Source organism: Haliaeetus albicilla, chromosome 19, assembly GCF_947461875.1.
Source record: "Haliaeetus albicilla chromosome 19, bHalAlb1.1, whole genome shotgun sequence".
NCBI classification, from domain to species: Eukaryota; Metazoa; Chordata; class Aves; order Accipitriformes; family Accipitridae; genus Haliaeetus; species Haliaeetus albicilla.
In genome coordinates, this window is record NC_091501.1 from 28227610 (window position 1) to 28254441 (window position 26832).

Here is a 26832-nt window from a genome sequence, read left to right on the forward strand (position 1 = left end):
GGCAATGGGAAATCAGCTAGGAATATCTGTATGAAAGGAGCAATACAAAAATCTAAAACCAGATAGATAAAGCAACCTGTGGAGTTTTCTGTAGGCTTCTGCCATAATCTTTTTTAAAGCGGGGAGGGCGGGGAATCAAGCATCCGTTTCACATATCTTTTGCTAGGATCCAACACTAAGTCATTCTGCAGAAGCAGACCCCTATTTTCTCTGTAATATGTCTGAAACATGGGGGTAGTAGGGCTATCTTTTGAAAAATCTCTTGACAGGCCCTCTTTCAGGCTGCGTGCTCCTAGAAAACCAGGAACTTCATTTTGGAAGCTATATTGGAAGTACTTTCTCTGGTTACTTTGGCTGGTATTGTGTTTATTGTTACTATTTTCTAACTATTGCTGAATCTCAAAATATATGGGAGGTTCTCAGATCTAGGTGCATCCCATGTCCTAAAAATTCTGTCTGTTGAAATGCTAATTCTGCTGCCAACCCTCGCTTACTCCCAAGTGATGTGGGAGGGAGAAATGTGGTAATCCAAATTTAGAAAAGATAATACAAAACATGTGGTAACTAACGAAACATGTTGAGCACATTTGCCTTTGATCAACTTGTTTGTAAACAGGTCTGTCTCAAGAACGTAATGTGTTTTAAATGACAGAAGAGCATGGTGCAAGGGGCACACGCTACGCATCATGCACTCGGCATCGCTGTGCTGCTGGCAAGGGTCTAGTTAATCCACAGTGCGTGTAATCCACTCACCAATAATCAAGAGCTATCCACCTCATGCTAAAGGAATGAAAACAGTGACTGAGTTCTGTGACCCGAGTCTTGCTTTGTCAATTTATTTCTAAAAGCAAGAAAAATCCTTCAGCACTTAGCATATTTTCATATTGGAGGGTGGCTGGAAACCAGTGTAACTGGTTCTGGCAGGAGAAGCAATGAATTTTCATACCTTGAATTCCTTGGTGTGATCTCTGTTTTTCATTCTCAAAGTTAAACAGATAAATCCTGAGAGTTACAATTTGCTTCTCAGGTCTGATACCACAACCATTGCCTTTACTCTTCATAATTTCAAAACTATTGCATAGAACAAATAGCCTAATACTCTTTCACATGAACAGGGTCCATTTTTTTTTATATTTTCACATTGGTTTTGTTTCATAACTTTGTGGCCTGATATGTATGTGGCAACAGTTTGTTGCAAAAGATCCCATACAGCTTTATATATCCTACAAATGAGACACAGCAATAACCATGGCCATTGCTAACTTGCAACATTAGCTTTTTTTTTATTTGTTACTTTTGAAGGATTTGTTATTAAGACAGAAAACTAAGAAAAAAGAGCATGGCTAACAAACTGTGGGGGAAATTCAGGTAGCCTCCAGAGTTAGATTTTTCAAATCTTGTCTTGCAGAGCGCAAGTTCCTTTTTCTGTTTGTACTGGGGCTACTGTTTTCTTTCTTAAGCTGTGTCATTTCTAGATTAACTATATTATTATTTTTAATTACAATTATGGATATTACTATATCTGGTAACTGCTGGGTGGCAAATAATGTTGCATGTTAAAGACCTAATATCTTGTCGTAAAAGGGCCTAATAATTAGCACCTTACAACAGCTGTTGAGACAGATTCTCAGCAAAGCCTTCTCCTTGGTCTTGACCTAAGAAAAGATCAAAAGACTTCAAACCTGTTATTGCTCTAAAGACTAGGACCAATAATATTTAGGGAATTATTCTAGAGATAAATGTGTACATAAGGAACAATTTCTCTGGCAGAATATTTCCCAAGAGTTATGACGCAAGTTTTGAATCTTGTCTTGCAGCACAATGATCCATCAGCCAGGAAATACACGTGAAGATTATTTTATGTTCACCTGCTTACAGACGTTCCCATTCTGTAGAGAAACTGTGGACACAGGAACAGCTTGTCCTTCATTCAGCACTCCTGAGAGCTGGAAATTCGTGAGAATGGTGTGGAACTTACATCTGTAATAAAACAAAATGATTGCTTGTGTAAATAGTAACCCGTAAGCTGCTTAGCATGCATTAGCCCCTTCTTAACATTTGAAAATGTGGTAAGAAATTCTGGAGAGGAGATTATGGAGCTGAACATAGGTGAAGACGCTGTCAGCAGAGTGTGTGGGTGGGTTATAAACATATGCACTGTGCATAGATATAGGCCTTTGTAGTCCTGGTTCCCTTGATTCTTTAAATACCAGGGATTTAAAATTCTTGGATCTTTTCCTTCCAGTTAGAGAAGGGAAGAAAATTATACCAAACAGTTGCACCTTGCACCTTGCAGATGGCTAAACCAACCCACAGGCTGGATGATAGAGTCACATAACACCAGCACAAAAGAAGCAGGGACTTCACAAGTGCCACAGAATGTTGCCCAGAGGAGTTCACGCAGTTTGTCTCGCAAACCAAAAATTTCCAGTGAGCTTTTGGGCAACAATACCAACCTGAGCTGTCACTGCCAGCCCTCTGCCACCCTTGGCTATGCTCATACAAACATCCATGCACAGTAGACCAGCTGGAGGAACTGCATTGCCAGGAAATAGCTTTTTTTCCTCTGGGGTGTTTCTCAACTTAAACCATTCTGCTGCTGACCAGCTAACCACCCGTGGCCTCGCCATGGACGAGCTTCCTTGCTGCTTGTGACCAGTAAGCCAGGTGACCTGGGGAAAGGCATTCACTGGCACGTAACAGAGGGTGAGGGGAGCTGAGAGGGCAGGCAGCCTGGATGGGGGTGATGTACACTGCATGCTGCACAGTGTTTAGAGACCTTTCTCTTCAAATCAGCTATACTGGAGATTTGAGGGACTTAATGAAAGTTATCCCTGTGTTGTGAAGATGTTGGACAACCGGCCGGTGCCCATTGTGGCCGGTCACACTAAAGTAGTTCTGTAGCCTCTAGGCTTCCTAAAAATCGGGAGGAAAGAAAGAGGAGACAATTTAGGCTTCTGCCTTTTCCCAAAGGCTTCTGCCTTTTCTTCTGCCTTCTGCCTTTTCCCAAAAGGTCTCTGAGGACCCTGTTTGTGGAGCTGGAAGTTTGGAGCAGCTATTCCAGAACATGGCTAGAGAAGAGTGGCTGAAACCATCAGAGCTGGCTACAGCTTCATCTATGGACCAAGCAGCTGTGTTATAGAAGTTGTTGTAAGTGACCTTCCTCAGCCTGGACCTCTGTTTTAATCATTGAATTATAGTGCAAGGAGGAGGACTTGGAGAAGGCTCTTTGTCCTATATCTCTGCTTTAACAGGAATAGAGAGCTTTTTTTGTTTGTTTATAGAGGAAGGATGTAATTTAAGGTCAGTGAGGAAGGCATCTAAGCTATGCATCACATTGGCTTAAAGTAAACATCTGTCTTCATCATCCTTCTGTCAGTTTTTTTAAGCAGCTAACTGTGCAAGGCCCTGGCTGTTGTGAATCCCATTTTGAAGAACTCACCATTCTTCCCAAGTGTTGTATGGGGTTATGTAGGCACAGCCTTAACTCTAGGCTGTAAATTTTATCCCAGGGGATCAAGTGTTTCAAGAGAGCCGATGAAATGGCGAATATAACAATACCTAATTCCTTTTGTTGGTCTAATTACCATTTCATTTTCATCTAGATGGCACTAGATATGATCTAATTGTTTAGTAGGCCAATAATCTATACAGCAGAAAATGAGAACCTGCTACGCTCCCAACTTAACCAGGAATCCTACAGAAGTTCACAATCAGCAAGAATATTACTGTAGACTTCCAGTGTCACCAGTTGTTTAAATGCCATTACAAATCAACAACACCCTATCCATTGGTATTAGGATTTAAAAATAAATGCCAGGTCCAGATCTTCAATTGCTGCAAATCATTGTATTCACATTTCAAATCTGCTGGTGAATTTGCATTTACTTTTAGAAATCAGTAAATTGCTCTGCTTGAATAACACTTTTACTCTGAGTAGTTCCTCTTACTTCAGTGATGCTTTTCAGTGAGAAAAATAGTATAAAATTTGTACCAGAAAGACAAAGTATTGTTCTATACCCATAAAATAGGACAGCAGTGATGACCTGAAAGGAGACATGCCACCTATGTGCTATGGCTGCTTGAACTTCAGTTGAGGAGCAGGGTTAACTAGAAGAGAGGCTGCATGTAGTTGTGGTATGGTTTGAGGTGAGGAGGGAGCTATGATCCTGAGCAAACATGCTACCCTGGGTGGTGAATGACAGTGTGGGGACCGCTGCCATTCTCTTCTCCTGCTAAAGCATGTCCAGAGAAGGGAGCTCTAACTCCACCTTCAACTGATGAAAACAGCAAAGAGGAGGAACAAAGGTAGGGGCAGACAGCAAGCACAGAAATTAAGCACCTCTATGTAGTCACATTAGTTGTCTTCTACACGTACGATGCTGAGAAGCTGCCCAATGTCCCCAGTCAATGATTAGTATGCTCAGACCAATGCAACTCCTTCTCAGTTTTGAAACAGTTGTATGAAAAGGAATTTCTTATAGAACAACCATCTCTCTACAAAGTAAGCATTTGTCAGGACTTACCACTTCTCTCACTATTGTGCAACAATCTTATAAGCAACTCAGCAGAACAAATTAATGAGGGATTTGAGGACACATAAGATGACAATTGAAAGATAGATTCCCCACCTCGCTCCAGCCATTAATGTTTATAATTAAAATGTACCTAGGGTTACTTCTTCAGCTAGAGACAATTTGCATAAGCAACATTAACATCACAGTCTGCATCCTTCAAGAAACTTCTATTGGCCTCCACAGGAAAAGATTGAAGGCATTTAAAACACCGTGGTGACCAGAGTTGTCTAAATTGCAGCCCATCCCAAGATTCATCTTCTAAAATACAAACATCTCATTTCCCTGTTATAATTGAATTATTCTGAAACTAACTCATGTAGCTCATCCAGGAATTTGACGTTTTATGTAGAGTGAGTTCATTTTAGAGTTATTTTTATAGGTCAGTGCTGACTGCTACAGAGTTTTTTGTTGTGGTTTCTCAAGAAAAAAATTCCATGCACGTTCTCATTGTACATTTCCTGTTTTTCTACTTCTGAGTCAATCAGTTCAGTCAAATTCATACTACAGGGCTCATTGTCTAGTGTTAAATGAACAGCCCGTAGCATTACACATTTTATAATACAGATTTTACTTTGATAAGTATATATGTTCAGAATTTGTCATTAGAGAAATAAACTAATACAAAGAGTTTTGACCAAATTCTTGAAGACTGAAGCAGATCTCCCAAGCAAGCACTGTCAGTTCATACACTGTGCTGATGCTCTGCTAAATTTTTGTTTCACTGCAGCATCTGGTCTTCATTTAAATATTTGCTACAATTTGATAGGAACATTTCCCTAGCATGTTTTTCCTCTTGACCTGATATTCATATCTGATATTCATATCTGATAAATCCTATTCTTGCATCAGCAAAAGAGAAGCTGAAAAACGAGAACAGAATCAATACATCCTCTTGTAGCTGTTTTGCGCTCCGTTTTTTATGATTTTACAGCTTGTTTCCTCTGAGAAAGTCTAGTATTTTCAACTCTGATTACATTCTGATTTAGAATTTAAATCCAGACTATTTTTCTTTTGCTATGAAGAAGAAAATAAATGGTTATTTGGAAATATTTCAGTGTGAAAATTCAAATGTTTCCTTTGAATAAGTGGTTTTGGTAATGTTAAAGTATATAAACCAAATTAATATTAATATGGATCTAAAACAAAATTAGTTTAAATATTTTACCTTACTGGAAGTAAATTGGTTATTAAACTTAAATATAAGAGTTGAAGCAGTTCTTTTATCATTGAAAATTGCTGAAACTGTCACATTGCTGTGATTTATTATTTGCAAGAGATTGAGTTTTCTGAAGGAACAATATGTTCTATGTTGTTTGTCTGTAGTTGAGTTGGAACTGATATAAAACTTTATTTTTACCTATTCATCCTTTGGCCAAACTTTAAATCACAAAAGTTTGAATATTCCTCCTCTTTGATCTTCACTTGTGCTTATGGACAAGGCCAGTGACAATTAAACTGAGGGCCACATCTAGGACATGACAGCCTCAATTCACCTTAAACCAACTGTCCTTTCCTCACTCTAATAATAGCCGTTGGCATCTACAGACGCCCATTGTTTTCACAATAGAAATACGTGAATGTATTCTTAGGACATATAGGTGGTTGCTTATCACTTCTTGGTCCCTTTTCTGTAATAATTACTTTGTCTATTTTCTCAGTCAGATTTGCTCAAACCCCTCATGTAGAAGGACACCCTGTGCTCTGGGACCTTCCTTGCTATTTTATCCTTATTTGTAAGATTGCTTCTCCTGAAATAAGTAATTATGCAGCTTATGGTAGGTGTTTCTTTGGACCAGGAGTACTGACATCTTTCCCAGCTCTGCTCTACTGCAAGACCAAGGACTCTTCACGTCCTGATACTTCCATATTTCATCCCTTTGCCCCTTGTCCGCTCCGGATTTCTCTGTTCCTTCCTCCTCTGCTTCTGTGTTTGTATGCCCTCATCTTCCTTTCCTTCTCCTGCCACTTCTCTGATCCTGGGCTTAGCCAAGTCAATTAGGTAAATTTGAAAAGACAAAAGCGAATAGTTTGCTGGGTTAGAAAGCTGAATTGGCGTAGCAAGGAGCAGCTAAGCAAGTACCAGGGGCAGTCCTTCCTTTCTTGGCAGGAGCCAGCTGGTGGATCGGCTCTGTCCGTAGCATAACTTCACCGTAAGACGGGGGTGGGCGCAGCGAGGCTGTGGGTGCTGAGGCACATTTCTAATCTCCTTGTGACTGGTGGGCAGACCCTGCTTCCCTCCCTTGGCCATGTGAGGGAGAGGGCACAGCATGGTGCCAGCCAAAGCTGGTTAGTGCGTCAGTCGGCTGCCTGTGGCGTGGGGAGAGACGGACCTTCATCTCTTCTGCCCTCTGCCATTCCCCCCAAAAAACATGCCATGGAAACCAGACTGCTGCTGTATCTGCCTTTAGTTCCTTCAGAAGTCTAGTCTTTTGCAGTTTCTGTCTCTGCTGTGACGAAAGCCTGACAAAAGGGTGGGGGTTTTTTTGGTCTGCCCTCACCCCCGCCCACCCAAATCTGCTCTCTGTATACCCCAGGCACATATAGATGCCCTCAATGTACTTCTGATGTCTGTAGGTGTGCCTTCTGAGAAATGCTGCAGTAGACCACGCTGTTTACGTTTTTAACCACCTTGAGTTGTGTACAAAACAGTAATTGTCACCTTCTCGTGCCTTAAGTTCTTGTCCACATACTGGGAAGGCACAAAATCCCTTTCTCCCCTTCCCTAATCCATTCTAATTACTAATCTAGGCCACTATGTCACACCACCACCCAATACTCGCCACTCCCCCCTGCCCTTCTTTCACAGCTGCCAGATGTTGGCTTGCTGTAGGGAATTTGGCTGTGGAGCGATATGTCAGTTATGTTGTGAAACAACCAGACTCTGATCTTAATTCCCAGCTGGTACATTCAGAGAAAGTCTTAATTTCAACTTTACCCACAGTGATAGATCTGGCCCTGACTTGTCATGTGGAATGAATTATCTTACTCCAAAAATAGGGAGGAAATACAACGATTGTCCTTTCCCTAACTAAATATAGACTTTGGTCAACCCAAGAAACAAGGTTTGTTTGCTCCAGTCAATTTCAAAAGCAAAGAATAAAGTTTAATCTCACTGGAGTCAAGTTCTGAATAAGAAAATTCCCTATTTCTATCCACCCCTCTTCCAGGGAACGCTGTCTCTCTCTGCCCACTGATTTCCCACTCAGCCCCCCCTCGGTACGTACACATACCTAGGCAAAGCACAGTCCCAAACCCATTACATCTAGCTGAACTGTGTTCCTCATTTCAGCAAAAGATGATGTTCGGAATAAGACACTGCAGTCCTGATAGCTACAGACCAACCCCTTCTTTGCCACCTCTAGAAGGGGAAAATATGTACCTCACTGCACAAGAGATGAGGCTAATACTGATTATTCCCAGGAAATACAGCAAGGTCACAGGAAGGTCATAAGGACTGCAACACGTGCCAGGCAGAGGATTCACTCTCCTATAGCAAGCTCTTACTTTTTTTTTCTCTGAACTTTTTTTTTCTCTGAACACAACAACAGGTTTTTTCCTACCATAGCAAAAGTGTTCCATCATTTCTGGATGCTCCATGGAAGGGGGGAGGTAATTCTGGACTAGCTCAGAAGAAACACCACTTCTTTTTTTTCTCCTGCCCCAGGCATGCAGCAGCATAAGTGAAGATTAACTGGGAGACTAGGAGGAAGAAAGGATACAGGTAGTTGGGATAAGCAATCTTATCTTTAGATGACCTCTTTTAATCTCATTCGTTGCCCAGATCAACATAAGCAGAACTTCTGCATATTCAGAAAACAAAAAGACAATGCACTTAGTAGCTTTAATCTTTATCTTGCATTAAATTCGCCAAGTGGAACTAGAGGCTTAGCATAATTTCACACGCGCGTTTCAAAGTTCAGCTAGATAATCATGCCTTATGCACAGTGTATCATCAGGGTAAGCTGTTTTTCTGGCATAATTTAAGGCACATATTTTGATATCTCTACTCAGAGAAGACTTCGATGTTGCTTTGCCTACCTCCACTGTACCATGAAAAATAATACATAGATCTACAAAACAACTAACAGCATAAGCACTTAAATACAATTTTATGTCTTTCGCTGCATCATAGGTTTATAAACTGAGGTATTATTCTATCACAAACTATTAGCATAAATGGTTTAACTACATAGACACATATATGCTTATAGACACACTTTCTAACCTTGGTGTCTGCTTGCATTTTTCCGCCTTTTTATGAGTACCAAGAGAATGCTGTTCTTTGTGGGGCCATGGAAACCCTGGCCCCAAAGAGCAGGGTGCAGTCTCTGGAAAAAACAAGATTCAGTCACGATTACCTGCCACAAAGGTGGATACAACTTGTCTCAGTCTGTGCCCATTGGCTGTTACTGGGCTGTTCATTCGGTTTTGGCAAGTCTCAGACCACAACCTTGCTATAAACAACATATAGACCATACTGCAGCCTCCAGCAAGTGTTTCCATATCCAAAGCTCTATAGGCATCCGTTTAATGGCTGCATTTCACATCTAACAGTTACTGAGGTTGAGGTATGTCTAGTAACATAATTAAGATCATAATAGGGAACAACTGAGGTAGAGGTTCCCCTTTCTATTTGCTATCCAGACATGATGAGAGGTTGTTTCTTAGAGAGGCACTTGACAGCTGTGTGCTCTAAAGTCAGAGAGGTAAGGCATATAGTCGTGCACGTAGGGAGCAAGGAAGCTGGCCTAGGGGCATGTCTAGCTAGACAAAGCTAGACAAGGAACAGGGTGAAGGTCAGAGAGAAAGACAAAAAGATCAGTCTTGGGAGCACTTTTTTTGTAGACGCTTGGCCCTGCCCTCTGGGCATAGGAAGCCTGTTCCAATAAAGCAGGGTGACTCCTCGTGACCCCAGGTAGCTGTACAAGCTGCAGCACCTGCTCAGGAGTCATCAGCTGCTCTTTTCGGTGACTCATTACAGTAGCTGCTAGAAGAGAAGGTGACACCAGCTGGGTTTACATTACCAGAACTACCATCTTCCTGGCATTAGGACTGCTACCTCTTGTGCTTCTGCCTGTCCTTGAATGTCCTTCTTCCTTGCTCTGTTCCTTTGCCTTTTAGCCTTTGTAGGCAGCAGATTCCTTGCTCTGTTGTCATAACACCAGGCAGTACTCCAGCCTTCCTCCGGCACATGCTGCAGCTCTGTCCCCATTAATCCAGCCAAAACACTTTTCAAAGTGGAAACATTGATAAACAAGAGACTTTCTCCTGTTGTCAGGTGCAAGCAATCTGTTCTCTTCATAGAAAATATCTATTAGCAGTGGGTAAGCTGTGAAAGCCAGCCCTTGACAACAATAATTCGAGGGCTGTCTGCCTGATGGAAAGTTAAAAATCCAGAAAAAAAAACTTTTCATGGATGCCATCTTAAAGAGGCATTAAGAGGTTTATTGAGTCTACAGCTAAAAATATTTTCATGTAGGTCATCCCTGATGGGTCAACTGAGATTAGTTATAATTCTCTAATTCTTTCAAGGAGCATATAGAGACAAACCAGCCTTCCCAGATCAGTTTCTAAATTGGTGGGGTAGGGGTGTAGCTAGTTTGAAAGGGTCTTTAGACAAGTCTAAAGTTACCAGTCACTTTGTAAAACACAGTTTCATATAATCTACATTCAAATCCAATGTCCAACAGAAAGAGCATGTGGGAATTTTATTTCCCCCATAGTTTGATGGGAAGGTCCAGCTAGAAGCTCTTGGCTTTCCAGCTGTTAATCACTCACCAATGAATCCTAGAAGTACAAAGGGTCCGACGTCAGGTGGAGGCCTATTGTACACAGCTTGCCCTGTACATATCCCAAACTGCTCATGAGCACTTTATTCATCCTGAGTTGTAGACACCTCAGTCAGCTCTCAGCCCAAGACCTCAAAAAGCTTTTCAAAATGCAACCAACACTGATAAAACACATTCCTACAACTCCTGATCTTGTGCGTTGGCTGCGATGTCCCCTGCTGAGGGGATGCATCCATTCCCTTCCTTGTTATCTGTTGCTAGCTTTAGTGAATCCAGAACTTCAGTTCCAGTCTTCTGCTTAAACCAATACCATTATTCCTTTTCCCTTCCTGAGAAATCAAACCCGACCAAAGCTGTCCTCAAAATATACCAAGTCTCCTGAATGAAGCCATAACATACTGCTTCCTAGCTCTGAAGAAAGTGTGCATAATTCCAATTTAGTTGCCTAAGAAACTCCCAGAGAAAATGTGGAAAAAAGAAAGTTTTCCCCACATCTCATTGTGATCTTCAAGTTGCAGCTAAGTGACTAATTCCTCAGATCCCCACATCACCTTTAAAAAGAGCAAGAGATAACTCAATGACCACTTAACCGTTTTCCAAATAAACCTAAGGAAATTTGCTCAGTATTGCCATCCTGGTCACCATGTACTACCAATTAAATACTAGATTATAAAATCTTTTTATTTTCCCAGAATGGAGTGGGATTGTTTCCATTTCTGCCAAGATTTCTCTGTTCTCTTTCATGTACTGTGGCCCGTCAGTAGGGCACAGACTCTAGGTCAAAGAAACAGTGCCCTGCAGTACCAACAGGGAATAGTTCTATGTTGTATTGTTCCTAATACATATGTATTTCTCATTTTCTTCTAAAGAAAAATCTTACCCTGTATAAATTCTGTATTTCATTCACTGATATTCTGCCAACCAGAAGCCCGACTCCCTAATGGAAAATCATTTGCAGTTAAGTACTTACTGTCAACACCCTCACACCTTTTATTTCCTCCTCCCAATAAAAACTCTGAACTTACAGAAGACTGCAGCTTATCCTCTTTCATCATGGTCTGTTTTGCAAGGTGAATGAGCAGCCACAGCAGCAGTCAAAATAACGCAACTAAGAAGCTGGCACAGGAGCAAATAAGCAAGAATGAACAGCTGAGGCTGGGGAAAAGGAGGAGATGGGGAAGTAACTGATGAAGAGAAAGTGTGGTAGAACAGCAGTCTGAAACTGTTCTTTAATATGCTAAGCTTTTTGTGGGATCAGGGGTATGTGCTGTCATTGCTTCACAACAGGAATGGTTAAGTTTAATGCACACAAAATAGCTGCTTTAATTGAGTTTAAGATGCAGTTCTAATTCTATTTCAAGATTTTATCTTTTGTTAAAAAACATTCCTGATGTCAAGTAGGCTTGATTAATTTGTAGTTTCCTGGAATGACAAAATAAATTAGATACTCAAAGCAATGCTGCAAAGAATGACAATGCAACCAAGCTTGTCAAATGTTTATTTCACAATTAGAAAAGAGTACAACATAGAGAAAGAAAAACTTAAATCTTGAAACAACTCTTAAAAATATCATAAAAGAGATTATAGAGCAGAGGAAAATATTGCATTGCAGTAATGTCATTTTCATAAGTTCTGAGGCATATATATCAAGCATATATGAAACTGCAAGTAAAATCTACATAGTAATAAAAACCCCAAAACCTTGCTGCAGCTCATAAGATCCAGTTAAAATCTCTGAATGTTATTTGACTTATAGTCCATTTTCTGTATTTCAGTAGTCTGATTTCTCTATGTAACAGCACATTCAAAGGACCACAGAATGTTACCTCTGTATTCATTATTATTAGTGCAACACCATATGTAGAAAATATAACTTCTATTTTTCTCATTCTAACTCCTCTGCCCTCCTTTACAGAGAAGGAACAAAAACCAGATCCAAGACCTAACTGCTCACCCACTTCTTGCAAATCACAAGGAATCATATATAAAAAACAGACCTTTTTTGGTTGAGGCTTTGCACTTAAAACTAAGATTTGTTATGACCTAATGGGCAATGTATCACTAGACATTTACAGGAGGAAAAACATAGCACTCAAGTATTTAGCTGATATAAATTGTCAAAGAGCAAACAGTGAATGGTGTTACAGTATTTACAAGTAAATATGCGACCAGTAGTCCAGTAACTATTATTTTCCTTAATCCTATGGCTTTTCATTTGTAATGCCAACAGCAGTAATCTAGAAAGCAGGTCCAGCACAGATTAATGCAGTCCTATTCCCAACATGGGGTTTACAGTCTCAGTAGCTGGAACGCGCATACACAGGCAATGGGGGTTCTGATTTCTCAACTCCAAAGCCAGACCTATTAAGCCAAATTTTTCTTTCTTATTAATTTTCTCCAGTTTCATTTGTGTGTAACAGCATGGAATGCAATATAAATCAAGTGAGGGAAAAGCCAGGTACAAGAGAACTAGGAATTGATTTAGTTTGTTGTGCAAGAAAGAACACTTCCCTTCAAGTCAGATTTTCAAAATCTGGCAGGCTGAATTTCTTGCTACATTCTGGCAGCCCCATTGGACAGGTGCCTGGCTTTTGCAAATGCAACAGTATAATTAAAGGATAGTTTAAACAAGAGTTACAAAGGTTAGGTCATGCAGTACCTAGAACTGGGGAGGAAAACAGACTCCTTATTACAGCTAAAGTGCCATTTGCTTTCTCCTTGCATATATTGTTTACTTAGGCTATGAGGTGTCCTTTTTTAACCAAAATCCATTTAAATCCATATTTAAATCCAAGACTGCTTCATCCCTGTGACAGAGGAGTGATGAAAAGCAATGCAGTTTATGCTCAATATGTCCCTAGTGTTGAGGGATGACATCTGGTAGTCACAGCTGTAGCCCTCAGTTGGAAACCACCCCCTTGAAAGAGAAAGAAGCATCTGAAGCTGCATCAGTCACTGCAGTTTCAGTCTGTGAATGCAAATTGCATTGTCTGAAATTGCAGTGTAGGAAATTGTACACTTTTTTTGAAATTGCCTGGAATTATACTGCTGTTAAGTGTATTCTCTAGCACTGGAAATATTGCCAGATGAAACATGAGCAGTGGATACTTCCTTCTTATTTTTCATAATAAAAAAAGTATTCATTTTGAAACACAGCAATTGTGACTCAGCTAATGACTATTGCAGTGCAAAGCAAAAGCAACATAATCACTGAAGACCAAGTATGCACTATTTAATTTGTCAAACATGAGCTTGGCCACAAGTTCATGCTGTATATCTACGGAGCAGTTGTGTCTTGTTCGTCTCTCTGTTACTCCTTCCTAGAGATCGCTGGTTCCCACAGCAATGTTGGTAAAAGCCATGGAGCACACGTTATTTGCTTCAATGTGAAGTCATTCATTTTAGTTTTATTTGCTATAGAAATGCAAGAGTGACGGAGCTAGCCTGGATGACCTAGTAGTAAAGCAGATCAGAGGAGCGCTCACACAATGAGTGTACATCGCTACTGCAGGACTCTGGCTGGGGGAGCAGGGACACCCATCCAAAACACAGCAACTTCCCATCACTTGAAAACGATGGCCCTTTCTTCAGGTGAAGGTCACATCAGGAATGAGTAAACAGTGATTCTAGTCAAAGATAGTGCTCCATTTGAAAACTAAATTTGACAAGAACAATGCAGGCTACTTGTTCAGCACAGCCTGTAGTGAACGGATAGTGGTGCTTTGGAGAACCTCTACAGGCTATCTCCAGTTTCAGTGCAATTCACAATGTAAATACCCAAGTAGTTTAGGAAACATTAATGTTTTTTGAACATATGGCCCTCCATTATGAATAAGAAGTTGAAGCTCGATAATGGATTTGGGTCTATGTGTGAAAGGCAGAGCAGACCTAGCCAAAGAGCATTTCCTGCCCAAATGTACCACCACAGCTGAAGCCTTTACATCCCTTGTTGTAAAGGAAAGCCTTACCTCCAGCAGCAATCCAGCGTATCACCCTCAGCTTGAGCTTCTGAGAAAAAAAAAATAAAAATCAAGCTGTGCTTTGGAAGACTATACGCAAGCAAGAGAATAGTAAGGACTTGAACAATTTCACTGTTGTTAAAGTTTAGAGAGTGCCCCTGTACATTTTCCTTTTCCTAGTGACTGTTTCAAAAAATCAAACTTAACTGTTGTAAAGCATAAGATGTTTGGCACATCACTGCCAGTTGCACCTCACTACCTAATAGCAATGTGAACGTCACAGCTGCAACATGAAAAGTTAAGGCACTCTGGCATGGTATTTAGAGACTTACAGGACAGATTTCTCCAGAGCATGCTAGCTTGAGTAACTGGGATTGAGAAGCTCTTTTCATATTCTCCTGTTTCTCTGGTTCTGACAGACTCCTAAGTACATAGGACCCTTGGAATTGCTTTTGCCATTGCAGTAAACCTCTCTCCAAATCACCTCCATGATGAAAGTACTTTTCTTGCCACAGCCTTTCAGGACACCCATCACTGATTTAGTAGCTACTGGCTTGGAGTTAAAATGTCCAGGAGGCTTTTATCTGTACTAACAGCAGTTGAAAACCTTTCATGCTCATCTGCACATAGCTCCTTTAGGATTGGCTTCTGTCTTCATGTTGATTTCTCATCTGCATCCAAAGAAATCTCCTTTACTACCCATTTCAAAGTAGTGGCAAAGATTCAGTAACAGATAAACCTATCCTGATTTCTATCTGCTATTTAGTACTTTGCTGAGTACAGGATCTTCAGATGTGTAGAATATCTTCAGTTATGGCCTGAGCTGTATTTATTATGACTATTCAGTTCAATTCAAGACAGTCAGTCTGAGGAACTGTCTACCATGATTTTTAAGAACAAAGAGGAGAATGAAAAAAATAATACAAATTTAATAAAAGCATTACCTGTAGGGCCCTAGAGCTGTGTACTAAATCCCAGCCTGATCACAACTGCATCACTAAGCCAGCCAATGGCCCCAGCACTCAGTTTGCCCAGTACCAGGGGAAAGAAGCCAAAGACTCCTGGGAAGCACTTCTGAAGTTTTCCCTCCTCCTGGCCCCAAGATTTTTCCAGTCCACAGCATCCACAGGAAGCATGGGGGGGCCTTTATTCTCACCCAGTGTATAACCTGATGACTAGGCCACAGTCCAGGGAGATGGGATGATGGGGATTTGAAGCTTTCTCACAAATGTGTTTTTCATCTTTGTTTGCCCAGGCCCTCATTCAGGTTCCTTCAATGTAAACACAAGAAAGGCTCATCTGCGAGAAAACAAGACTTATTTCAGAAAATTAATGTAGTTGGTTCAGATGGCATCTTAACACAGGCAGACTCGGACACTTTGCCTTCTGCTTCTGGAATGGCTTCCTGCACAAGCCACACAAGGTACTGAACATAACCAGAATAGCTTGCAGCACTAGGTCAGAAACTCCCAAGCCTGTCAATGCAGAACTTACTGGGCAATTGCTTCTTTCTAACAGCCTCTTTCCCCAGCAATTGTCCTCTCCGTACCAGTGCTTGATACAGACAAACTTCATTTCCTCTAAATCCTTCCCACAGAAGATTTTTATTATGTGCTCATTGCAGCCGTCTCTCAACTAAAAATAAGTTTTTGCTCAGTTTTTCTAAGTCATAAAAGTAGCTCTGTGCCTTAACTTCTCCTATTACCCCTTCCTGTCTTATACACGCTATACTAAATATGTGGGCATCGGGTGTTCCCTGAGTGGATTTGTACTGTTCATCTCACTAGGTGGTCACACATACATGTCCTGGTGCCAGAGTTACTAAACTTGTGACAGAAGACAAGTAAGAGGATTAAGTTATAATAGTCTTGCAAAGCCATTGTTGCTCTGCTGTGTAACTGAAGGTTGAACAAGTATGAAGTATTAGGAGTTTGAGTTTGTGCTAGGAAGAACACAGCACTGGACATGTGGTAAACACATTTAGCTCAGAAGAGGCTGCTGTAAGGGAGGAGGCTTTAGTAAATCCATCATAAAGACTCCAAGACACTAAGACAAAGACATTTGCTGCATTTTGTAAGTACAGAAAGAGGAGGTTTAAGAACTTGAGTGGGGACATCAAGTAAATTAGAGCAAAACTGGGATTAGAAACGAAGACTTCTATTTCCCATCCACATGCTTAAACTTCAGAATAATATATCTCTCCTGGACTACATCTGATTTGTATTGTTTCTCTTTTTAGAGACTAAGCCTACATCCCTAATTCATATGATCAGTCCCATAGAAACTGGTGAGAAAAGAGTCAGGATCGGGCATTTAAATTGCAGTCTTATGGTTTTGTTGGCTTTTTTTTTTTAAACCCAGCACCTATGCTTTCTTAGCACTCAGTACCTAAACTATGATAAAGGTTATTAGGAATAATAGCAGGTTACTATATTCCAAAGCCTCCAAGTTATATTTTGCAAACAAGTAGGCTTGCTACTGAGGGTGTAACATAAAGTGTAAGGAAAACATACAGAGCTATTTGCCAGCATAATTAATGAGTCTGGTTAAGATAAGTCATATTACACCTGAACATATGACATACTCTTTAAAAATTGTGACCTCTGTCCTCATTACAGGTCCGCCCACAGGAGATGACTGCAGCCATTTGCAGAAGACACGTTACATCATCACAGGTGCTTTCGTCATACAGCTGATGATACATCCAGAATCATCATGATACCACCACATGCCAGCAGATAATGTACCATAGCCCTTCTGACTGACTGTCTGAAGAACCGTACTGTTAGCTGTAAGTGTTAGGATCAGGATGGAGCTGGAGGTGGTCTGGAACCAAAAATCTCTTAACTTTGCAATAGTCAACACGTGAATTTGGCAGCTGAAAGATGAACCGCTTCATTTCCAAATACAGCAAGTGCCACTAAAAGAGCCTGCTTTTCCACTTGCATTTCACTTCAGAACTTGCAGGGCAGAGTGGCCTTGAGGCCTGGAATATAGTAATGCGGGTTTTTAAACTCCATTACAGACACCTAGGCATGATCAGGCCACTATGAATTAATACCGCTGTTCTCACAGAACCAGTCATGGAGTCTTACACACAGGGAAGGTTCAGTCAGTTTTGTGTAGTCACTCTTCGGTACCTGAGGGTTGTTCTCCCTGTGCCTTATGCAATCCGTGCAGACAATGCTGAAGGCATTGCTCATCTCTCTTCCTGATCCCTGCTGACAGACTTTGTGGTAAGAAGAGAGGAAGAGCTTGGCATCTCCCTTCCCGCACCACACTAGCCTTCAGGGAGCGCACTTTGCACAAGGAGCAACAGGCAGGATTGGAAAGAAGACATGTCCTGAAGAATATTACAGTGACTGCCACCACTCACACAACAAGCCTTAGCAAAACACAGGGAAAGTCTAGGCAGCAGTTTCTCAAGTGCTAACAGCTATTCTGTCTGCACTCCATTCACATAATAAGAAATGTTATTCAAACACTTGTATGAGAAAATATCTCCTTCCCTTTCAGCAGTGTAAGCCTGCTACTGCACAGTGTCTGGAATAATTGTGAGGGGGGTTTACTGTGTTCACCAAGCAGCAAGATCATGGTCCACACCTGCAACTTGTACTCTCTATACTGTGAGCTGTAGGAATGATATTTTGATGCTTTGAGTAACTATCCACCTCGAGGCATCTGTCATGACACTTCCTTCCACCTTTTCAAGTTCTTTCCAATCACTATGCTTTCCCACTGCTGAGTATTCTGCTAGAATCTAACAGCCACTTTTCCTCAGAATAGCTGCAGCAGCAGCAATCAGTAGGTGTCCAGGGTATTTACCCCACAGAGGCTGTCATCCTGGACTGCCTACGATTACAGAAAAGGAAAGTCCCTTAAAACTCCTCTTTCTCCACCACACACCTAGGAATCAAATGAGTGACTAGGAAACAGCTCGAGACAAACTTCAGACTCAGACAACAAAAAACCCAAAGCTTCCTCTGAAGATCGAAAAGAAGCACTCTAGTTGTATGATAAATCATATGTGGTACTAGCTACTTTGACTTGAGAACGTGAGACGTGTTCAGCCGAGGACGGTGTTGGACGGCAGTACTGTTGTAGCTCAAGTTCGCAGGTAACATACCAGGCACCACCTGCTCCAAAGACACCGACCAAAGAGAAGGAAGGAGGATTTTGCATTGATTTTAGTCTATAAGAATTATGTTCTTACAAACAGACTGTTCACGATAGACATTTTGTTGCTATTTAGTGTCTCACATACAATGAAGGTAGTGCTTACCCCAGGATTGTCCCAGGAGTTAAAAATAAGCAGCAAGCATATTTGCAAGAACCATGTGAGCCAGCTGCTTAGTGTCCCAGATAAAGGTTTTCTCATCACACCTCCCAAGTTGTATGTTTCGAGGCTCAGGTGATACAACTTACAATACCAGACTCTCTCAGAATGCCTTTGAGAATGAGTCTAACCTTGACAACTGTCATGGGTATGTGCTCACATGCAGACAGAATATAAAGCAGAACAACTTGACAGAGGAACTGTCAAGACTGAACTCAACAGCAACTATTTTCTTGATCATCATAATTAGCTTGACTCAAATCTGTCCTGAAGCAGTAGATCACTAGTTAAATGCATATGTACGTGACACATACATGGATGAACATACAGAACATTATGCCAGTTGTGTCACTAATGACATTACCACTCTCAGTTCCTGCTCAAAGTTTGCACATCTTAACACCTTTATTATTGACACATCAATGCAATAAAGTATTAAAGCACATGGTCATTTTAAGTATGTGAATAGCCACATTCATGCTGATGGGCTCATGTAATTCCAGTCAGGTATTCTTCAATGCCTGCATCTTAAGTCCTAGTCAACATTTATAGTAGTTTAGTATGGATCATATTACTACATAAATCTGCTCTTACCTTTTTTTAGGGCCCTTGTGTGGTCTTCCATTTCCCACCCCCCTCAATTTCTGTGTCTTATGTTTCTGGGACCTTTAATGCTCCTGACTGCAGCAGGCTCAGTGCCAAGCCATCACCCACTCTTACAAGCAGTGTGGCACGTTCATTTCAGCATCCAGATCCTTCCACCCCTATCTGGTAAGCACTTCCACTCTTCCTAGACTGACCACATTTACACCGCCTGTCTGTGATCATCCTGTCTCTTCCCTGACATTCTAACTTGCTCACCTCAGTAGCAGAGATATGTTTCTCTTTTATTAATGCTTTCCCCTCAATCTCTTTAATCTCTTCCTTCTGGCCTTTCCTCTCCCAGAAATTCATTAGTAAATGAGGCAGAAAGCTGCCTCACAGCTGTGTGTCCAGTCAGTTTTCTGTGTTGATGCGACGCAATTTTTGTAATGAATGTGTAGCAGAGACTGTTGTTCTGTACCTTTCTGAAATCATATAAGAGATTGTCTAGGATGGCATATTTACTGCCTTCTGAGCTAAGTAGTCTACAACCATGATCAACACTGGTTGATGATTAAAACAATTCTAGACACTCCTCAGAAGCCCAGCTGAGCAGCTCCTTTCTTTGCTGTGACCTTTTACTGCTATCTATATCCTCAGTGTAAAAATGACTGCACAGCTATAGTAGCTAATTTATTTTAACACATTTGTTCCCAAATTTCAAGCCTGGAGGCCAGATTTATAAAGCTGTAATTGCTAGGAGATGCTGATCAGGTATCTGAGTGGTTTTACAAAAGTACCTTAAAAGTAGGCATTGCAAAGCACAGCACAGAGTCCCTAGCAATGGCATCCCAAGCCTTTAAATCCACACAGTTGCTCAGCTGCACATGGAAGGCTGAGCTGCTGTCCAGAAGCACTGAAGCCTCCCTACATCACGACACAAAGCTGGCTATACCACAGCCTGACTTGTGCAGTCAGCTCAGAGTTGTCTTTTCATGTACACATGCTCCCAGTTAACCAGGCATGACATGACATTCTGCAGCTGGTTGAGCAGCAGAAATCTGGTACAAAAGCACGCACTTTAAAGTCCATTCAGGAACTCACAGGGTCTTGTGTTGTTGCCCTGGTTTCAGCTGGGATAGAGTTAATTGTCTTCCTAGTAGCTGACACAGTGCAATGTTTTGAGTTCAGTATGAGAAGAATGTTGATAACGCTGATGTTTTCAGTTGTTGCTCAGTAGTGTTTAGTCTAAAGTCAAGGATTTTTCAGCTTCTCCTGCTGGAGGGGCACAAGAAGTTGGGACAGGTGGTGAGCAATTGCACTGTGCATCACTTGTATATTCCAATCCTTTTATTATTACTGCTGTCATTTATTAGTGTTACCATTATTAGTTTCTTCTTTTCTGTTCTATTAAACCGTTCTTATCTCAACCTGCAAGTTTTACTTCTTTTCCCAATTCTCTCCCCCATCCCACTGGGGATGTGAGTGAGTGGCTGCGTGGTGCTTAGTTGCTGGCTGGGGTTAAACCACGACAGTGGTTTAAGGCCCATGACTTGAAGATTATCCATCCTTGTACCTCTATGCCCATGTTTAGATAAAAAAAATAATAATACACTTTTAGAAGCATAATACAAACGAAAATTTTCTCAGTGATTCTTACCAGGGACAACTGTATCTGTGCCATTTCTACAGCAGCTTGCTTTGAGATAGATAAATTCAGAGGCATTTAGAAGGGAAAATAACTCTTGCCTATAGCACTAAAGCAGCCACATCCAGTTCACCTCCTATTAGGCTTCAGTTTCTGTGGTGTTGCAACCGTAACAATCACAAAAACTCCCATAGAACTGATTTGTTTTTGTGTTATTGAATCACTGAAATGTTCAAATCAGGTCCCTTAAAAATAAAGCAGTTTTATATGAGGTAGCTGCATAACCTTTATTATGCACAGATAATGAAACTAGCACATCCAAAGGCCACTCAGTTGTCTGCCTCTCCTAACACAGTGAAAACTAACAAATAGTTACTGTAAGAATACAGTGAAAGCCACATTAATTACTGCCTTGAAATGACCATTTGCCTTCAGTGCCCTAGTCTTACTTAAGTGACCATTTAAGTTACCCCCAGTTTGTCTTCAACTTTAGTGACACAAATAATGAACATAAGACTAGTAATTAATAAGCATAATTTATTGATAGCATTGTTATATATCAGTGTTGAATTGGACTTTCTCCCACGAACACATAAATACGATCAACTGTCTCTGTCCCCCTTTAAAATGAAGGGTGACTGAAGTGAAGGGTTGCAAATTCACATATGGAAGTGGCAAGTTTGCAATGAAATCCAGATACTTGACATCCCAGGCCAGCACTGTGCCTACAAGGCCACATTGTGAACATTTCCAGTGAAACCTAGGGCAGATTAAGTTAGAATTTTTCTTTCCTTATGGCTCAGTCCCAGGCATAAACAGTTATGCTACAAAAATTATCCCCAACCAAAAAACCAGCCCTTTTTTTGAACAGAAGTAGCTGTTAAAAATAGCCACAAATTGAAAACTGTGCGAGAATGGAACAGATAGAAACGTGCAGATAGCTAAAGCCATCTACAAGCCACTACGGAAATATTTACAGCGTGGCTAGCCAAGTTATCCAAGGTATCCCATACTGTCTTTTCTGGTGGAATTATCATTGCACAATTTGTCGTGGCTGTTTACAAAACTGCAATTCTGACCTTTCAGGAAAGCAAAGCCATTAATTCACAGTGGTGACTTATTTGCTGCTCATCTCCCTCACATGTGATCTTTGCTTTGACTCACGAAAAATATTGGGGCACCTCTTGCATTTTTCCTTTGAAGTGATACCACAGCTTGCTGATTATTTTTGGTTACTTGCCTTTTTGTGTTCCTGCCCTCGTTTAATGCGTAATGTATATGACGCATCAGCAAAGTGACCACACATTTCCTTATACTGTTTAGGCTGGTAGTAAGGCAAGCTCATCTTGTCTGAAAGTCTCTCCCTACACAGCCCGCTGGGAAGTGTAGTGCTAAGAATAAAGATGATACATGATGTCTACTTGCACTCATGATCCAAGTCTGCTGAATTTGAAGTGCTGTAGGGTATAATTTTAGAAGCACTGTAAATTTGTGAAAAGTATTATATGGTAAGGACCTGCCTCAGAGTTGGCACATTGAGTGATTTGCATTGCTACCAAATTTAACACTAAGTGGTCTTCTGCAGCTCGGAACACTTTTAAGTACCAGTTATGACCACTTCTGAAAGAAGTACAAACCCTTGCATTCTGACTGTATTGATCAGGATCACATCAAAGAAATCATGATTTGCATCAATCTTGCCTCCTAGAAAGACCATGAATCTTGTGCTTGTGTAATGAGAGGCAAGAGATGTATCTTCAGATAGCTTTGTGAGGTGGATTACAGTAGTTGCACTGCTTTGAGAGGTGGAAATTAAAGCACAGGGAGACTGAATTAGTTGAGGTTACACAGAAATACTAGCAGAAAAGGGATCAGATTCCTTAACATCCTGGCTACGAGGCCAGAACACTCATTCCTGGTTACAGGTACCAGAAACAAACAAAAAAGATGGTGAGTGCCAATTAACAGTTTGATCTTCAGCCACATTCAGTAGAAGGATTAAATGCTGTGTTAAGGATCATGTGCTCAAACGTCACACAGCTATGGCTCATACTTTGCCTGAGTCAGTAAGAAACATTCTTGAAAGTTCATGTGTACTCACTGAACAAATGTAAGCAACTAGCAGACAGCAATGTATTAGAAACACCTATCTATTGCACAGCTGTTTACAGCATTAATACAATACCACATGCTGTTATTAGGGTATCACTACATTTGGCTTCATGTAATACTTATGGTAGCATTTACAGATTTCATGTCTAAAACTAAACTGCAGTTGGCACCCCAACAGGTGCACAGTTTATCTTCCTCTGAACATGTCACTCCAACCTTGATGCAGGTTGCTGTTACAATGATTTAATAAAAAGGTAAGACAAAACGTTGCCAGATTTATCATTTTTCATCAGATAGATTTTGAAAGCTGAAACTCCATTTTTGTGTGTGCAACAGTACACACACATCTCAAGACAGGGACATTCTTTACTGTATCTTCAACTAATAAGTAGGCACATCTGATAGCAAAGACAAGGAGACACTTTCTGATTCTTCAGGAGTACAAAGGCACAGGAGTGCTTTTCGTAGTGACAGACCACAGAAATACAGACATACCAAAACAGCATAGGAACAGACAGTCTTTTTCCAGGGTAAAATCCTACTTTTGCAGATCTTAAAATGACAACGTTTTCCTAAGGTAAGCTTTTAATTCTTTTTCTAAGATCATATTCTTTTCCCAAGCTGCTTCTTACCCAAGTTTTATACAGAGGGGAGTCTAGTGACTTCTGTGAAGTTGGTCCCAGTTTACATCATTGTGAGAGAATCCAAACTTTTTCACCTACATTTCTCCTGCTGCTTCACGGGGACACTGAATAAGCTATACATTCTGGGATCAGTTACATTACAGAATGGTCTAAGTGTTACAGAAAAGGCTGGGAACACAGTCAAGTAGACCAAGATACTGTTAAAATTTTTCTTTTAAACAGAAAAAAGCAATCTACCAGAAATTACTTTGCAGACTACATATTCTGATTCCCTCCACAACTCCTCTCTAGTTTGAGGGTGAAACACTCCAGTGTGGTTCATCTGTTACAGCATATTTGATTTTTATTTAGCTATAATACTGGATCATCCTCAGGTCATTTGCATATACCCTTAGGTAACTGAATGATGGTTTACAGCTTCACCATTTCTGTTGTAGCCTACCCTGTTTGTGAATGACACACTGCCTCTGAGCACAATGTACTGACTGTAGTCTTTTTTTACAGGGAATTCCTAAACAAATGGCTTTCACGCATTTTGTACTTCAGCTGTCTTTGAATTCCCAGCAAATCCAATGTGTCTCCAATATGTCAGATCTGAGTAAGCACTAGGCCAGTGATCTGCACGCATGCAGTAAATCCTCTACTCTTAGTATCCACACACATACATCAGCTGTGCTATTTGTGCACTATACGTCCAACATCCCTACATTAGGATTTACTTCACCTGTAACATAGGGATGATCTTTCCAAGTGCAGTTAAACCAGGGTACCTGGATTCTCAGGGCTCTCACATTGGGCTCCAATTGCTCTTTCATTTGAAACATTGTAAGGTAAGTGAAAGCATCCATTGCTAAAGAGATAGCTCCAATTATTGTTGCATCCCTTGTGGTAACGCCTGCCTGGCTTTTTGCTCTACATAAGCTGATATTCCACCCTGAGATAAATTTGTACAACTCCTGTTAACTTAAAGAGAAAACAGAAACTGTTTTTTCTACTGTCGGTATGGCTCCCTCCACTTGACATATTAAGCAAAGACCACATCCATGCCTGAAGACTACGTCAGGAATTTAAAAAACTAAGTTAAAATTTAAAAAAATAGTAATAGAGACTGGAATTGAAGTCTGTCTGTTTTGTTGGACTTTAAAGTTACTTATTACTAGTATAGCTTAATGCTTCTAATCATCAGAAAAGACTAATAAATAAATTTTGCCTCAAAGATTGGCTAGAAGACCCCACAACTCCACTTTCCATAGAAAATTGCAATTTTGAATTATTTTGTTAAGCAAGTAAAAGAAGAAATCAGATCATTTAAAACACCATAGGAAAGAAAAGAACAGGCACCAGAGCCAGAATGCCCTGAGTTTACAATATTATCTTAAAATACAGAACACCAGCTGCCTGTTATTCTTGTCAACCCACTTTTTATCAAAAACTTGATTGGAAAAGTTCTTTTAGATATCAACAGATAATTCTGATTTCAGTGTCTTGAAGAAGCAGGCTCAAAACTAAACTTAGTATCACAGGTACTTGAACCTGCATTATCAACTTCTAGGGCAAGTCTTACTAGTCAACCACTGACTCTGGGATGAATCTTTTTAAGCTTGTTTTGTTTTACCTAACACATTCCTGCAAATCATTTTCATTCAGTGTGATAATACTTTTGGTGTTAGTTTTTTGGTGGACTTTTCCTACGTGGTCTAACCATAGTTTTAATGTTTGCAGTTTACTATTAATATGAACAAATATAAGTAAACTACAGTAAAAGTATTGATTTATACATGCTGGTAGATGAAGCTATAGAAGCTGAAAGCAGTTACTGACCTCAGCTGTTTTCACTGTTGCTTTTCCTGAGGTTGCTCCTTTAGAAGGGACAGTTTGACAGGACACACAACCTCCAGCTAGCTACAGTTCAGTAGACTCAATTGAAATTAACCATAGTTTACTGTCTAGTACTTAGAAACATATATTTTCCAAGTCACTGTATCCTCTTCCCTTGCTTTACTACTTCTTTATATGCTTATTTTATTTCTTTCAAATGCACATCTGCTACAGATGCTTTGTATCTGAAGCTTTCAAAGAACTTCTATTATGTTTTAGCACTGTTACAGAAACATACATAATTAAACACAAAATAAAGTAGCTGTTACAAGGCTGATAAACATAAACTAAACCAAAACGCTTCACTAACCTTTCTGGAAGTAACGGAATTCTTAATTTGGTTGAACTACTGCTAAGCTTTTCATTCACACCAGACCAAACTGCCTTCATTTCTGTAATACAAACAGATCTCAAGAGAGGTTAGAGTTTTTTATACCTTCCCAGCAGGCACCAACAGGCCTTAAATACTCTGAACAGCAGCACCTGGGCTATCTTGCCCATAAGTCCAATTAGGAGTGCTAGCTGAGTTCTGCTACAGACCTCACTTGTACTACCAGGAGCAGACAGGTTGGAGCTGTGGCAATGGGGAGGATGAGGGATGAGCAGGAAGAAGCAATGGCGCAGGTGGGGCTGTGTCCTCAGCAACCAGCCCCCAGCAGTGTTGGGGAAGGGGTGGTTTCTGCTGCCTAATGGCCACCAAACAAGGTAAGTTAATGAGTCGGCTCTGATGCCAGCCTGGGAAGTCCAGGGAGCAAGTCAGAATTGGCAGGGGATGTGCTGGGTACCTGTGCAGGCAGGGGCTTGGTGCTCAGGCCTGTGCCTGCCTGCAAGATGCCTCACGCTGTATGTAATGAAAACTGTTACCCCACGGGATACAAAGAGGTGGCATCCAAGAGACTGGGAAAAGGGAACCAGGATGACGAGCTCATTGTGTAAAAAAAACCCAAAAAACAAACAAACCAAAAAAAACCCCAAACCAAACAAGCTCACCCCCCGCGGCGTGCCCCCTTCCTCACCCTTTTACCCCCTCCTCCCTCCCAGCCTGCTGCGCGTTGTGCCTGGCCTCAGCGCACGGATGGGGGCGAGTCCCCGTTGCTGCTGCCGCCGCTCACCCCCCTCTTCCGCGCGTCCCCAGCCCGCCAGCTCCCCTCTCTGAGGCCGGGCCGCCTCCTCCTCTACCGCAGCGCCGCGGAGCTGAGGTAAAAGCGGGGGAAGGCAGGTCCGCCCTCCGTCCCCTGGCCCGCCGGCGTGAGGCTGAGAGGAGCGGGCTGCGAGGGAGACCAGCCACGCGCTTCCCGCCCGGCGGG

General features: G+C 41.1%; 1 long non-coding RNA gene across 2 annotated transcripts; it reads right to left on the reverse strand.

Annotated features, from left to right (window-relative positions):
* Nucleotides 1-11856: 11856 nt before the first annotated feature.
* On the reverse strand, nucleotides 11857-26748 carry LOC138689995 (uncharacterized). Of its 2 annotated transcripts, none has more exons than XR_011328767.1 (4): nucleotides 26542-26748; nucleotides 15482-15624; nucleotides 14335-14374; nucleotides 11857-13334 (listed from the first exon to the last, which is right to left on the reverse strand). It is a non-coding gene; the product is annotated as an uncharacterized lncRNA (long non-coding RNA). The 2 variants fall into 2 exon arrangements; XR_011328766.1 differs by lacking the exon at nucleotides 26542-26748 and adding an exon at nucleotides 25836-26474.
* Between the last annotated feature and the right edge of the window lie 84 nt (nucleotides 26749-26832).